This window comes from Schistocerca cancellata, chromosome 3 (assembly GCF_023864275.1).
Source record: "Schistocerca cancellata isolate TAMUIC-IGC-003103 chromosome 3, iqSchCanc2.1, whole genome shotgun sequence".
Classification (NCBI taxonomy): Eukaryota; Metazoa; Arthropoda; class Insecta; order Orthoptera; family Acrididae; genus Schistocerca; species Schistocerca cancellata.
The window spans coordinates 28,087,003-28,104,509 of NC_064628.1; positions in this window are offsets into that span (position 1 = coordinate 28,087,003).

A 17,507-nucleotide genomic window follows, 5' to 3' on the forward strand; every position below is an offset into this window, starting at 1 on the left:
TTATTAATATAAATGTTGCCCGCTAGTATTACGAGTAACTCTAAAATATTTCTGTTTGCTGATGACACTAGCTTGGTAGTAAAGGATGTTGCCTGCAACAGTGGCTCCGTTTCAAATAGTGCAGTTCATGACATCAGTTCATGGCTTGTTGGAAATAAACTAACGCTAAATCACAGTAAGACTCAGTTTTTGCAGTTTCTAACACACTATTCAACAAAACCTGGCGTTCTAATTTCACAGAATGGGCATATGGTTAGTGAAACTGAACAAATTTCTAGGTGTTCAGAAGGATTGTAAACTGTCGTGGAAAGCCCACTTTCAGGATCTTGTTGAAAGATTTAACGGTGCCATTTTTTCTATTCGAACGGTATCTGAAGTGAGTTATCGTTCGACACGAAACTTAGTCTACTTTGCTTATTTTCATTCGCTTATGTCGTATTGTATTATATTTTGGCGTAATTGTTCCCAATCAAATGGTTCAAATGGCTCTGAGCACTATGGGACTCAACTGCAGAGGTCATTAGTCCCCTAGAACTTAGAACTAGTTAAACCTAACCAACCTAAGGACATCACACACATCCATGCCCGAGGCAGGATTCGAACCTGCGACCGTAGCGGTCTCTCGGTTCCAGACTGCAGCGCCAGAACGGCGCGGCCACTTCGGCCGGCTTGTTCCCAATCAAAAGGATATCTTTGGCTCGGAAACGGGCGGTTCACGCAATAAGTGGTGTAAGTTCGTGAACTTCTTCTCGACCCCCTGCTCACGACTCTGGGTATTTTGACACTGGCCTCTCAATTTATATATTCCTTACTATCATTTCTTGTTAACAATATTAGCTTATTCCCAAGAATAAGCAGCTTTTACTCAATTAATACTCGGGAGAAATCAAACCGGCATTTGGATCGGACTTCCTTAACTCTTGTGCACAAAGGTGTGCAGTATATTGACGCTTCCATTTTCAATAAGCTACCACTCGAATTCAAAAATCTTAGAAGTAATCGACGCGCATTCAAATCGAAACTGAAGAGTTTCCTCATCGATCACTCCTTCTATTCTGTCGAGGAATTCCTTGAAAAATTAAGTTTATTCTTCTTGTATTGTTGATTGCGTTTACTTAAACTTATAGATTGACTTTTTTCGGGTTCATAAACATTATATTTTTATCTGTTATTACTTGTATGTTGTAATTTCATGTACTGACACGTTCCATAAGCTTGGGGATTTGCTCCTCAATTTGGTCCTAAGGAACTTGACGTGTAAATAAATAAATAAATAAATAAATATAAGCTTATTCTGAATGCTGTGGAAGAGTTAAAATCTGAGGGTCAGGAACAAAAAGAGTTCATTATTGTAACTAGCTTTTAATATCAATTGGTAATATCAATAGCTAATGGTTACGTCGAACCCCTGCTTTACTTCATGTCACAAAATTGGCTCTGAGCACTATGGGACTTAACTTCTGAGGTCATCAGTCCCCTAGAAATACTAAAACCTTACTAACCTAAGGACATCACATATATCCATGCCCGAGGCAGGATTCGAACCTGTGACCGCAGCGGTTTCGCGGTTCCAGACTGTAGCGCCTAGAACCGCTCGGCCACCCCGGCCGGCACTTCATGTCAGATGAGCCCTGGTTTCATTTGTTAGATTATTTAAAATTCGAGATCTGTAGATACTTGTCTCAGAGCAACCCTCATATTCTGCATGAATAACCTCTTCACATACAGAAAATAGGTGTTTGGTGTGCGTTTTCTGGCCTGTGCATTGTTTGTTCCTTGTTTTTGAATTACACCTTTAATAGTGTCAGATATCTAGAGATCTTTAACACTTTCTATACACAGTTAACAGAAGCAGAGAAGCTGTAGGCAGTATTCCACTGAGATGAGCAACCGCTCACACATCCAGTCACCATCTGACCCACATCAGTAATATGTTCCCTGAAGACATACTTGACAATAGAGGCTTCTGGCCACCAAGGTCAGCAGGCATAACACAGTCTAATTTTTATTTATGGGAAACAATAAAACGCAAAGTGTGTGTTGGCAGTCCTCGCACAATAGACGATGTTCAACGGAACGTCACTAGAGAAATTAACCACGTCAGTCCCGCAAAATTGTAGCGTCATCACACGAAGTCAGTGATGCCTGGATGCCCATGGCCGCAATTTCCATCATCTCTTCTTAACAGGTAGCTTCATATTTTTTTTTACGTTACTTTTATCTGTCTCTAGTTAGTTCACTATCGTTTGAATCTCGGGCGTGAGGCGCACCAGATTTGTGTGTGGCACCTTGTACTAGCTAGTAATTTGAGAGACTTGCTGAACCTGCGTGTGGACGTCCAGTGCCACATAACTCCGGAATCCTGACAAGGAGTTGTCGAATTCACACCGAAAGTGATCGCTATATTACCGTCAATAGCTGGACCCACACGCTGTTGACCAGGTGGCCGTAATGTTTCGGCTCATCAGCATATTTTAGCTTCCGTGCCAGTCGATAGGCTGATCGTACTACGTGAACGGTTACAGGTTCCTGGAGATGCTTTGCATGCTAACGTCCACCTGCTGACACAGACCGCAGGGAGGCGGTTTAGATCGCTTTTAGTTGGCGGAGTTTCAGCAGAGGGTCGCGGTGCCTGGATGCGTATCATGGAAGGTCTTGTCCACCCATGACGAAACTTCATTACGAAATTCGTACACGTCCATAAATTGATATACTTTTCTTGTGGCTTCCACTGGGAATATTCGTAATTAAATAATAAAGTAAAAGTCACAGGCATTTGTACTCACAAGTTTTGAAATTAAGAAGTTACCAGAGAAAAAATACGCGAAGGCAAAGGTTATCTACAATCTGTACAAAAACCAGACAGTTTTATAAGTTTAGAAGAACAAGAAAGGCAGCTGGTAGTTCAGAAACATGGAGATACGCGTAGTTCTACTGCCTGTCATTAACATTCAATCTGTACACACGTAAGCATAGGACGGAAAATTAGGAAAATGTTATTAAAGTTGATGGGGAAAAATAATAGTTTCTAGGTCTACTGATGATACTCTAATTATTTCAAGGACGGCAGGGGGCTTGGAAGAGCAGTTGACTAGAATAGATAGTGTCTAGAATAAGATGTAAGACGAACGTCAAGACAAATAAAAAGACGGTAGTAGACTGAAGTCGAATTCAGAAAAAATGAGATTATGAAATGTTAAGTTCAAAGCAGTGGATGAGATTCGTTATTTTGGCAGGTAAATTACTGACTATAGCAGAAGTACAGAGGATTTAGATTGTTTCTCACCAGATAGTGAAATATTTTCTGAGAAAGATAAATACATTTACTTGAAATATGAACTTAGCTTTCATCCTAGACAAGTTTGCAGCCTTTTGTATCGTCAATCATCACAGGCTTCCAGTTTTATTCCTTTAAGGCACAATGGTTTCTTTTTTCTTTTTTTGTGTCATTCGCAACGAATTCATCAGCAGTGACAACCTTTGCGTCTCATAGTAGCACTTGCAACCTACCTCCTCAATTATTTACTTGATGTATTCTAATGCCTGTCTTGCTCTGCAGTTTGTACCCTCTACAGTTCCCTCTAGAACGATGTCCTATCATCCTGTCCCTTCCTGTTGTCAGTGTTCTCCATATATTTCTTTCCTCGCCAATTCTGCGGAGAACTTTCTCATTCTTTACGTCACCAGTCAGCCTAATCTTCAACATTCGACTGTACTGCCACATCTCAAATGCTTCAGTCCTCTACTGTTCCTGTTTTCCCAGAGTCCGTGTCTCACTACCATACAATACTGCACTAAAAACGTACATTCTGAGAAATCTCTTCCACAAAGTAGGCCCAGTTTAAGATAGGAAAGTTAGATTCAGTGCAACATTTCTGAGCACGCAAGTTACAGCCAGGCGTGGGCTGGTTGACAGTAAGTTACGCTGACCTGCGGTTGCAAAGTAGAGTGGAGGCCACAGGGCCGTCGAACCGCTGAAGAGGGCAAGCGCAGCGGTTTGCATGGCGCGAGCTACAGGCAGAAGGGGCCCACTGGCGCAACCTAGGTGTGGTGAGCACGTGACTCTGAGCAGCGCGTTAGCAACCCAGGGGTGCACAGCCGAGCATAAATAGGTGCCGTTTTATAACGAGAGTCATTCTACATCTACATCTACATCTACAACCATACTCCGCAAGCCACCTGACGGTGTGTGGCGGAGGGTACCTTCAGTACCTCTATCGGTTCTCCCTTCTATTCCAGTCTCGTATTGTTCGTGGAAAGAAGGATTGTCGGTATGCCTCTGTGTGGGCTCTAATCTCTCTGATTTTATCCTCATGGTCTCTTCGCGAGATATACGTAGGAGGGAGCAATATACTGCTTGACTCTTCGGTGAAGGTATGTTCTCGAAACTTTGACAAAAGTCCGTACCGAGCTACTGAGCGTCTCTCCTGCAGAGTCTTCCACTGGAGTTTATCTATCATCTCCGTAACGCTTTCGCGATTACTGAATGATCCTGTAACGATGCGCGCTGCCCTCCGTTGGATCTTCTCTATATCTTCTATCAACCCTATCTGGTACGGATCCCACACTGCTGAGCAGTATTCAAACAGTGGGCGAACAAGCGTACTGTAACCTACTTCCTTTGTTTTCGGATTGCATTTCCTTAGGATTCTTCCAATGAATCTCAATCTGGCATCTGCTTTACAGACGATCAACATTATATGATCATTCCATTTTAAATCACTCCTAATGCGTACTCCCAGTTAATTTATGGTATTAACTGCTTCCGCCCGCATCTCGTGGTCGTGCGGTAGCGTTATCGATTCCCACGCCCGGGTTCCCGGGTTCGATTCCCGGCGGGGTCAGGGATTTTCTCTGCCTCGTGATGGCTGGGTGTTGTGTGCTGTCCTTAGGTTAGTTAGGTTTAAGTAGTTCTAAGTTCTAGGGGACTTATGACCAAAGCAGTTGAGTCCCATAGTGCTCAGAGCCATTTGAACCATTTATTAACTGCTTCCAGTTGCTGACCTGCTATTTTGTAGCTAAATGATAAAGGATCTATCTTTCTGTGTATTCGCAGCACATTACACTTGTCTACATTGAGATTCAATTGCCATTCCCTGCGCCACGCGTCAATTCGCTGCAGATCCTCCTGCATTTCAGTACAATTTTCCATTGTTACAACGTCTCAAGTGTGGCAGCTCTCTTGGACGGTGGGGCATGTCACACCACCAGCTACACGCAGCAGCAGATGGGGCACCAGCGTTCCAGTCCGTGGCAGGTCGCTGGTTCGACCCTCTGAGGCCGATGCAGGGTCCGTAGCCAGCCAGCCAGCGGCTGGCCGCTCTTCGGCTCACAACTCCAGGCAGTCGTCCTCAGATTCGGACACCAAATCACGGGCGCTGAGTCAACAGGGAAGAAGACTAATACGCCAGTGGCCAGCGCAGTGCTGACCACGTGGCTCTACAAGGCCAACACACAGCAGCGCATCCCACTGGGTTGCTTGGGCAGTGGCCTCAATATTGCGGGACCCTGCAACATGGACCGAGGTGAACGGGGCACTGTGGTGGATACAAATAAAGCATTTGTAAAGCTCGGTCGAGACTTAATAAGGTGCCTTCTACCTCTTCCCGCTACATTTGGTCATCCTAATAAAATGGGTGGCAGAAGTTTCCACCTCATAGGAGACTTCTCTTGTGCAGGAATGTGCTTTTTGCAGGTGCTAGTCCGCTTTTAATGTACTCCTCGCTTCGAATGTCATGGGTTATTTTGTTGCCTGGGTAGCAGCATTCCCTAACTTCATCTACTTCGTAACCCCCTATTCTGATTTTAAGTATCTCGTATCATGCATATAAATTACATCACAGGTCAGTTTTGGCCTTGCGTCATTACCAAATGTCTGGAATTCACATGTACGCAAGACTGTGATCACATGACTGCATCTCCGTCTCACGACAACTCTCTCTCTGCAAAACGACAGGTCTTAGCCTGCTCTAAGGGCGATGCAGTTTTTCCACGATTTGTAACAGTATGCATGAGTGAGGAAAGTACATGTTACGCTGCTAAACGAAAGTACAAATGTTAGTAAGCTGCCTGTGAGAGTAGGTTTGCAGCCTACACGATGTTTTGTGAATGTTGTTCATGTAGGCTCATTGGTATGCACAAGACCATATTTGGAACATTCGAGATATGTATGTGTGCGAAAATGTTTCTCCCTGCATACCACAAATCAAATTTTTAAATATGACACATATATCACCAATATCGTGTAACTAATTTTGCCAACTATCTTAATACGCAAGTGCATTGTTGTCCACCAATATGTCTTACAGATTTTCTGTACTTTTGGTATTACATTGCAGACATTTGATTATGGTCTAAGATTGAAACTGGCCAGAAATGTGTTATATAGGCATGGTGCATTAAAGGAATAAAACTAACAGCCGGTTGTTGTTGTTGTGGTCTTCAGTCCACAGACTGGTTTGATGCAGCTCCCCATGCTACTCCATCCTGTGCAAGGTTCTTCATCTCCCAGTACCTACTGCAACCTACATCCTTCAGAATCTGTTTGGTGTATTCCTCTCTTGGTCTCCCTCTACGATTTTTACCCTCTACACTGCCCTCCAATACTAAATAGGTGATCCCTTGATGCCTCAGAATATGCCCTACCAATCGATCCCCTCTTCTAGTCAAGTTGTGGCACAAACTCCTCTTCTCCCCAATTCTATTCAATACCTCCTCATTAGTTATGTGATCTACCCATCTAACCTTCAGCATTCTTCTGTAGCATCACATTTCGAAAGCTTCTATTCTCTTCTTGTCTAAACTATTCATCGTCTATGTTTCACTTCGATACATGGCTACACTCCATACAAATACTTTCGGAAACGACTTCCTGACACTTAAATCTATACTCGATGTTAACAAATTTCTCTTCTTCAGAAATGCTTTCCTTGCCATTGCCAGTCTACATTTTATATCCTCTCTACTTCGATCATCATCAGTTATTTTGCTCCCCAAATAGCAAAACTCATTTACTACTTTAAGCGTCTCATTTCCTAATCTAATTCCTGCAGCGTCACCCGATTTAATTCGACTACATTCCATTATTCTCGTTTTGCTTTTGTTGATTTTCATCTCATATCCTCCTTTCAAGACACGGTCCATTCCGTTCGTCTGCTCTTGCAGGTCCTTTGCTGTCTCTGACAGAATTACAATGGCATCGGCGAACCTCAGAATTTTTATTTCTTCTCCATGGATTTTAATTCCAGCTCCGAATTTTTCTTTTGTTTCCTTTACTGCTTGCTCAGTATATAGATTGAATAACATCGGGGAGAGGCTGCCACCCTGTCTCACTCCCTTCCCAACCACTGCTTCTCTTTCGTGCCCCTCGATTCTTATAACTGCCTTCTGGTTGCTGTACAAACAGCGTACATTGGTTAAAAAGGTTGCGTCATTTAGAATGAATTTAAGCATTAGAGCGTCTTTCTGAAAGTGTTTATCTGGCATATAACAACATACAGAAGCGATACATCAACGATAAGCATCTTAGGTAAAAGAACAGAAGTTGTGGAAGTGTGGTGTTATACAAGAATGTTAAAATTAGATGCGTGGATCGAATAGCCAATTACGCGAAACTAATTCGAATCGTGAAAGGAAGAGCTTTATGCTTCAACTTGACCAAAAGAAGGGACCAATCGGTAGAACACATCCTGAAGTTATCAGTTTGATAATGGAAAGTAACACTGTAGAGGGAGACCAGGGCATGAATATTCTCACCATGTTCAAATGGGCGTAAGTTGCAGCAGATATGCCGGTCGGGGTGGCCGAGCGGTTGTAGGCACTACAGTCTGGAATCGCGCGACCGCTACGGTCGCAGGTTCAAATCGTGTCTCGGGCATGGATGTGTGTGATGTCCTTTGGTTAGTTAGGTTTAAGTAATTCTAAGTTCTAGGGGACTGATGACCTCAGAAGCTAAGTCCCATAGTGCTCAGAGCCATTTGAACCATATTTTTGCAGCAGTTATGCAAAGAGAAGAAGCTTATAGAGACTGGACTACAGTGAAAAATGCTTCAAACCAATCTTCTGAGCGAAGGCAACAACAACACCAGCGGTAGCAACAACAACAACAAGAATCCAACACTTCGGGCAGGATCGCGAATGTTCGACAGAAACGGTTCAAATGGTTCAAATTGCTCTGAGCACTATGGGACTCAACTTCTGAGGTCATTAGCCCCTGGAACTTAGGACGAGTTAAATCTAACTAACCTAAGGACATCACACACATCCATGCCCGAGGCAGGATTCGAACCTGCGACCGTAGCGGTCTCGCGGTTCCAGACTGCAGTGCCCAGAACCGACAGAAACGGCATGAAACTACCCTAGGGTTCTCACTGCACGACTGAGAATACTTAAAGGGAAGAAAGCATACAAGCCTGATGGAATCCCTGTTGTCTTACGCTCTGGAGTCAGTAAATTTCATATTACCTCTCAGAAGCCGGCCGCGGTGGTCTAGCGGTTCTAGGCGCTCAGTCCGGAACCGCGCGACTGCTACGGTCGCAGGTTCGAATCCTGCCTCGGGCATGGATGTGTGTGATTTCCTTAGGTTAGTTAGGTTTAAGTAGTTTTAAGTTCTAGGGGACTGATGACCACAGATGTTAAGTCCCATAGTGCTCAGAGCCATTTGAACCATTTTGAACCTATCAGAAGAAAAGATCTCTTGCAAACGTAGTCCCTCGTGACTGGAAAAGAGCACAGGTAATTTTTCGTAGTGTGGAACGTAACATAGCAGTTGGGAAGAACTGAAGGGCTTATTAATGACAGACGATCCACATCGGGAGCAGTTTTGTCACTGGCTTTTTCACCAGGCAACCATGATTCTAGGATTTGGGTCATACGTACTGTTCACAGATGAGGACACCTTCACACAGAGTGGTATCTTCAACTTTCGTAACAGTCGTGTATGGGATACGGTGACAGCAAATCATCAGCATCACTGTAGCCTGAATGTGTGCGCCAGGACAATTGGCTATTGTATTTTGGGACCACTCTGCCTTACACGTCGCGAAAAAGGCCGAAACTATCAGCGTTTCTTGCGGGTGACTTTGCCTCCCGAGCTGGGAGAAGTGGGAATAATGATTCGAAGTGTTATGTGGTGTTATGTGGCTGCTATGTGATGGTGCTCCAATCCACTTCGCAGTCAACGTCCGGACGCATCTCAATCGCGTCTTCTCTGGTCGATGGACTGGGCTACGGAGCCCAGTTGGACGGCCTGCTCGCTCACCGGATTTCGACCCGTGCGATTTCTGGCCATGGGACCATCTCAAAAGTGTCGTGTGTGCAGAGCCCATTCCGGATGTGGAGACACTGGAGCAGCGTATTCATGCTGCCTTTGGCACTGTTCGGATGCAGCCTGGCCGACGTGAACGAATGAGACAGAACATGCTACTAGGCGTACACGCAGGCACTGAAGCACATGGTGAAACGTCCCCTTAGAAAAATTATACACGACTGTGCTTAAACTGACAAAATATTTTTGGCGCAACGCAATCTGACTTTCAAAAATCCCTACAAAAGAATGGCCCTGACTAACATTAACCTATACGTTTCACAAATCACTTACCTCACCAAAAATCTTCCTTACTCGATCTACTGCAATACAGCGAGCGCCACTACTGCCAGCTAAATAAAAGATTCAAACTACGAAAGGCACTAACTACTAGTAGGCATACTTAGCAAATGAAAGATTTTAATACAGAACAAACAATGTATTTACCTTAATATCATCAAAAGTCATAATATATGTAATTTCAAAACTCCGCCATTTCCTTCCACACATCAACCACTGCTGGCGGCTCACCTCTAACTGCACAGCGCTACGCGCTGTTCACATCCAGCTGCCGCTGCCAAACACTACAATGGCAGACAACAATGCAAACTAGCCACAGACTGCACACAGCACAGCCAGTGATTTTCATACAGAGCGCTACGTAACGTTGCCAATAAGAAAACATAAACAGCCTACTTACATAGCCCCCACGCTCTCCACAAAAAAATTTACAAATTGTTTTGGGCAGTGGCCAATAATGATTTGATAAAATTTTTGATAATAACAATAACAAAGATGTTAAATGCACACACTTATTTATACAATGTTGGTCAAAAGCTAAAATTTTCTCACAGTCCATAAAGACAGTCCAGATTGTTCATCACAGTAAAATTTCAGTGTTTTTGTTTTTTTCAAAGTCTGAGCAGTAAAAGACAATGCACACGGAAGTAGTGGATTTCCATGCAGTCTTGAAGAAGTAGTGTTGTCCTTCCAACTCAAAAACAGTGCTGACTCTTGACGTGCTGACAGGTTATGGACCACAACAGAGCAAACCCACAGCAGAGTCATTCGACGTTTTGAACAAGATTGGTAGGTAGGTCATCACAGAGTAGACCCACTGTAGTCCTGGTAGAGAGTATGGTATTGGTGGGCCACCAGAGGTGCAGACCCACTGCAGTCCTTGTAGAAATTGTGGACAGGCCCACTGTAGTCCTGGTAGAGATTGTGGTATTGGTGGGTCATCAGAGATGCAGACCCACTGTAGTCCTTGTAGAGATGGCCAGCAGCCATCTGTTGTGACTGTGCGGGTGCACAATCACCATCGAAGAGTCTTGCAGTTAATATAGCAAGTCCATAAACCACCACTTGTGCACTCACAAAGTTTTTTTTATTATTCTTAGAACCAGCAATGCTGTTAACCAGTCCCTTGCTGAATTACTAACACACGTGCAAACACTATCAGTCCCTACTTCTCACATATTGTCCATATACTATGACCAACAGAAACGTGTGCAGTGAAATGTAACTTACAAATTAGTTAATTTGATGAACTGGTGTCAATATTATTTTATAACTTAAGAATACAATTACAAAGGTACAAAATACATCATTAAAGAACATAACAATACAGATAACATTTGTAGTACAGGCTTTACAAAAGAATCGAAATAACATATACATCAGTGTTACAGGAATTATAACATAAGTTCATACATAAAAGATCAGAGTAACTTTTGAAACATCAACTTTACACATGAGCATTGAAATAAAACAGAATAAATAATGTCTAAGCATCTTTACAAGGTAAATAACATATTATTAATGCCAATTATATTTGAGGAGAACAGTATTCCTCATCATAGTGAATGCAGCTTAATATTAAAAGAAGAAAAAATTGTATGAAACTACACAGAGACAGGAAGAAAACAAATACACAAGGGTACACAAGCACATAGTGGGATAACACAAAAGGAAAGGACAGGGTTCGTTTTCAGTGTAACATTTGGTACTGCAGTCCAACCCAAAACTTCATTCCATAGATCTTTCGTCTTATTTCAACCTTTGCTTCCACCAAAAAAATCCTATCCAAGCATGCTTTCTGTATTTTTCTCGTATAACCTCTCAGTGCATATCTTCAAATTGATCGCAACTCATTCTCTTATAGGCTACTCCCTCTTAAGCTACTGAGCTCAGATGCTAAACTAAGGGACGAGGCAATGCAGCAGCACAAAATAATTAACAAAAACATCAATGACAAAAAATTCAAATTGTCAAAGTAAGCAACAATATTACAACTAATATGCAATGAGCAGACTGGCTTAGCAGAGTAACACAAAGTCAAATTCAGTAACACTATGCCTGGCAAACAGCAGTAACTTATACCTAAACATGACATAGCTCAAGCAGAAAAAATAGTACACTAAAGACAACAATGCAGATTAGCCACAGACTGCACACAGCACAGCCAGTGATTTTCATACAGAGCGCTACGTAACGTTGCCAATAAGAAAACGTAAAAAGCCAGCTTACAATGGAAACCATTTTCAGCGCGTGCAGCGCGTACTAGATCGCAGTCTCCGTAACACTGTAAGATTGAATGAATGGTCTCTAGCATGGAAACCATGCATTTCTGGACATAAGTTCATTGTTCCGTATCCTCTCATCGATCAATTGGTAGAGCTTGTACGCGGTGGAAAAAATAACCCTGGTGCATAAGCTGCGACAGTTTGCTATGTTTGTGCCTAAGAATGAGTTTATTCCACTTTTATCTGAAGCTTGACTGGGAGGCTGCGATCAGCAGTACTTTTCCTCTTGTAATGAAGTTTCAGATAGACTTCACAAACATATTTTTTTAGGTTTTTGATAAATCGACAACTTGTTTAATTCGACTCCTGACTTGTATGGGTTATTACAGTGCCAGAATTGTCCGAGCATTAAATGTCAGGAAGTCGCCTCAAGGTAGTCAGCTGCGTAGTAGGAGCGAACAACCAACTCCTCGCCGTCGTGGAATCATAAGAGCACTGGTTCAGCAATGTAATTTATAGAGCAGAGTTCACACAGGGCCTTAGAAAGCCGTGAGGCGTCGTTGACCCTGTTGGCAGTGCCAATTGCAGCAAAACACGCGGCAGCTTGTGGCCGCGGCAGAAAACAAATGTGTGTGAATTTCTAAAGCACCAAACTGCTATGGTCATCGGTCCCTAGACTTACACACTACTTAAACTAACTTAGACTAACTTACGCTAAGGACAACACACACATCCATGCCCGAGGGAGGACTCGAACCTCCGGGGGGAAGGGGCCGCGCAATCCGTAACATGGCGCTTCAAACTACGCGGCTACGCCTCGTGGCACGTGATGGCAGGAAACGTCCAACAAAATATGTAAGTAGGCTGTTTATGTTTTCTTATTGGCAACGTTACGTAGCGCTCCGTATGAAAATCACTGGCTGTGCTGTGTGCAGCCTGTGGCTAGTTTGCATTGTTGTCTGCCATTGTAGTGTTGGGCAGCTGGATGCGAACAGCGCGTAGCGTTGCGCAGTTGGAGGTGAGCCGCCAGCAGTGGTGGATGTTGGGAGAGAAATGGCGGAGTTTTGAAATTTGTAAGACTGGATGTCATGAACTGCTATATATATCATGACTTTTGATGATAGTAAGGTAAATACATTGTTTGTTCTCTATTAAAACCTTTCATTTGCTAACTATCCCTATCAGTAGTTAGTGCCTTCAGTAGTTTGAATCTTTTATTTAGCTGGCAGTAGTGGCGCTCGCTGTATTGCAGTAGTTTGAGTAACCAAGATTTTTGTGAGGTAAGTGATTTGTGAAACGTATAGGTTAATGTTAGTCAGGGCCATTCTTTTGTAGGGATTTCTGAAAGTCAGATTGCGTTGCGCTAAAAATATTGTGTGTCAGTTTAAGCACAGTCTTGTACAATTTTTCTAAGGGTACGTTTAAAATATAGCCGACTGATAACCGAGATAAGATCACCCGGAATATCTTCTCAGTTGTGTGACTGTTTGGAATTTTGATTGAAGTTCCCAGTTCGTTGCACTCAATGAGGAATGTGCAACAGAAACGAAAATAACACTGGGTGTACCTCAACGAAGTATAAATCAGTCAATAATGTTCCACATATGCAATAATGGAAGGGTCGCAAGAAGAGTGTCGTTGGTGATGACATGATGAGGGTGACGCAACACCCAGTTCACGAGCAGAGAAAATCTTCAACCCGGGCGGGAATCGAAACTAGACCACCTGCATGGTAGGCGAAGACGTTACCACTCAGCTAAGCAGGCGGACAATTAGGATCAGAAGCACTCTAATGCTATTCCCTGTAATGCTGCTTTCTACAGGAGAGGCTCGTCACTGGGCGATTGTTGGGTTGGTTCAAATGGCTCTGAGCACTATGGGACTTTTACATCTGAGGTCATCAGTCCCCTAGAACTTAGAACTACTTAAACCTAAGGACATCACACACATTCATGCCCGAGGCAGGATTCGAACCTGCGACCGTAGCGGTCGCGCGGTTCCAGGCTGAAGCGCCTAGAACCTCTCGGCCACCGTGGCCGGCCGATTGTCAGGTAATCCTTAGATAAACTGAAGACCGTGGCAATGAGTAGGGCATCAGGTCATAAACTTAAAACAGAATTTCATAAATGCTGAAAAAGGTGCTAGGAGGAGAGAGAGAGAGAGAGAGAGAGAGAGAGAGAGAGAGAGAGAGAGAGAAATATATCACATGGAAACAACGTGGTATCATCTGCCATCGTATTATTTTGATCCCATAGGTTTTGGACAATCTGCGTATGCACACGTCCACTGTGAACTTTAGCCTAGGTATCACGTAGATAAGCATCTTGATACACTGTTAACCTCTCCAGTAATGGTCTGCCCCACTGCAGAGCAAATTACATACAGGGTTATCCAGCTCCTCCTTCTGCTGAGCTATATGCGACCTGGGGTGCCTTCGGAAAACATGCACAAGATTTTCATATTCTCTTGCTCGCCACTTGCAAATTTACAGAAAAAAAACACCTGGATCTCTTTATAGAAAATTTAATGTAATTATTTCGCTGGAGGCCATTGATTTTGAGTTATTCGAGTAAAATGCATTTGAGGGTCGCCTTTGTAAGTTTTTCTTGATTGATTCGAAAACTATGGTCTCCAGCGATAACGTACTCTAGTACAAAATTTAACTACATTAAATATCGTAGAAAAAAGTTCTGTTCATTTTCTCTGAAAGAGTAATAGTTTGCACATCGTGTGAAAATTTTGTGTGTAGTATTTGAAGGCATTGTGGGTTGCATAAAAATCAGCTGTAGGGGCAGCTGAATCATCTGTTTAATGCAAGCTAGTAGTGGGGCAGAGGAAGCCCCAGGTAGGAACATTTTGGTAGATGAGTTACAGTGCCGGCATTTACTTTACAATCAAGGAAATTTGGTGGGAACCTGGCGCAGAAACAGGGAAGGTAATTTAATTCTGGTGTAACTTGCGCCAGAGCATGAATAAGAAATCTTTGTATATGTACGTGTATTTTTATGTGTATGCAGAATAAAATCGATACAATGCTCATGAAATGTAGCTGCACATCACAGGTGATGCAGCAGGAACTTCCCCACTTTCGCTACGTCCCCCTCTATTTTTCCGATATGGATTATTGTTCTTGTGACTGCTGCTTGTACGCATCAAAACGACCAAATAGTATTTATGAATGGGTCTTCAGAAAACGCGATTGCCTCTCGTAGTAGAAATCTTTTTTTTCTGGGTGCGAAAATATTTTACGACCGCCAACTGTCACAGATAAAACGGCGAGATTGCGCGATGCTCCTCGCTTTACACTCTTTAACCACCGCTGCTTCCGGTGTTGACGGCACACTACAGCGGCCACCTTTTACACGCGCTCTCGTACGTCTTCGTCCTCGCAGTAATTGCGAGCCGTGCGGCGGAGACAGAGAGACTGCACATTTCAGCACGCGTGCAAACATAAATACTGGACTTTTCATTTAAAGCGCGCCTTTTGCCGACGCAATTTCGCTTCCTCCTCCTCCTCCTCCTCCTCCTCCGCCTGCACCTGCAGTTGCCAGCTTACGTTTAATTTCGCAGGTTGCATCTGCTTGGTCCTCTCCCGTGCAGTCTTAGCGAAATTAATTTTCGTCCTCGGCGGTGCGGCGGCACAAATTGCTGCTGCGCGCCGTTGTTGGCCGCTGATGGGCGGCAGGGGCAACAGCGCCGCAACATTCCGTCGCCAGAGCTGTGCCCTGGGGGGACACTCAACTATACATCGCGTAGGAGGCGGCGTCCTCCGTCTTGCTAGCTGGTGTGGTCAGCTGGTTCTGTCTGCTGGCTGGATGGTCGTGCGCCACAGCCTGACTTACCCTCGCGCCACGTCCGTCTCGTGGTGCAGTAACTGAAACGGGGGGGTGCGGGGGGGGGGGGGAGGCAGGGGGGATGTTAATATCCCGCACAGTGGCTGCAGGTGGCGTGGTATGCGACGGTCGATAGCTGGCTCCAGGGTCATACACTGCAGAACTCTGCTCGTAGTACGTAGAATGTAGTGCAACATGAAGGAAAAAAGAAAGAAGACTACAGCTTCACTCATCTGTTCCTACGTCAATATTACCTAAGTAAAAGCCACGCATAATTCCTTGAAATAAAAAAAGACTGACTTTTGTATATTGCTTTCACGACCGTACTCAAACTAAAATCTTTTGGGTGATTAGGTCGTGTCATTACAAGTATTAAATTTTTCAACTACCAGTCGTTTCGATCCCTTCCTTGGAGACGTAGTTTCAAGTCGTCTAGGGTCAACAAGGCTCCTGAATACTGTTTAAAGGCGGTGATAGATTACCATATAGATATTGGACCACATTTTTTTTTCTAAAAGTGATTTTAGGAAAAAATGGGAAAAGATAACTTTTTAGCGAGCTGAGCTTTAACCGTACCAGGTTGTAGCCGTATGTAGCTGAAACCACTGGAGGAACTGGAATCTAAATCTGAAGAATGAAGCTTAAACAGTGCTTTAAGAGTGAAGCCAACAGAAACCAGGACACAGAGCAGGGTCGTCACAAGCAAGTATGGCTTACGATAACGAACTTCGTAAGATGATGTAAACTAAAACCAGGAGGAGGCTGCTTTATGTGAACTGTATTAGCTGCCACTCTGCACATAACGACCGTCTTAACACTGCTATAACGTATAAAAGTATGATGCATAGTAGTGGTGTGTGTAGGTGTCGGTGGGTCAGTCTCTAATATAACCTGTAAGAGTCGCCTTCTGCTTCTTCTTTTTCTTTTTCTTCTTCTCATAAGATGTTCCGCCTTCACAAAAGCCTCCTTTTCCTTGGTCTGTTACATACCTTATTATCATCTCTGCCCCCATTCTTTCAGTCTGCGTCTTCCATTTTCTTGTTCTGTATTCCATTTTTTCATTCACGCAAAATATGTTTAATTGCCTCTTTATCTCAGAATTCATTATTTGATCTCCCTTTACTTTCTTTAAAAATTTAATTTCATTGCAGCTCACTGTAGCTTTGGTCTTTCTTAGTTATTGTCCAGGTCTCACTCCCGTATGTGAACACAGATGTTACCATTGCTTTGCATACTTTTGTCTTTGTGCCTTTCTTTGTTTTATTAGCTAATGTTATTCTTATTCGAGACGCCATGATCATATTCATAACTGGTACCATATCATCCCCCCAAGAACCATGGACCTTGCCGTTGGTGGGGAGGCTCGCGTGCCTCAGCGATACAGATAGCCGTACCGTAGGTGCTACCACAACGGAGGGGTATCTGTTGAGAGGCCAAATAAACGTGTGGTTCCTGAAGAGGGGGAGCAGCCTTTTCAGTAGTTGTAGGGGCAACAGTCTGGATGATTGACTGATGTGGCCTTGTAACAATAACCAAAACGGCCTTGCTGTGCTGGTACTGCGAACGGCTAAAAGCAAGGGGAAACTACAGCCTTAATTTTTCCCGAGGCCATGCAGCCTTACTGTATGGTTAGATGATGATGGCGTCCACTTGGGTAAAATATTCCCGAAGTAAAATAGTCCCCCATTCGGATCTCCGGGCAGGGACTACTCAGGAGGACTTCGTTATTAGGAGAAAGAAAACTGGCGTTCCACGAATGGGAGCGTGGAATGTCAGATCCCTTAATCGGGCAGGTAGGTTAGAAAATTTAAAAAGGGAAATGGATAGGTTGAAGTTAGATATAGT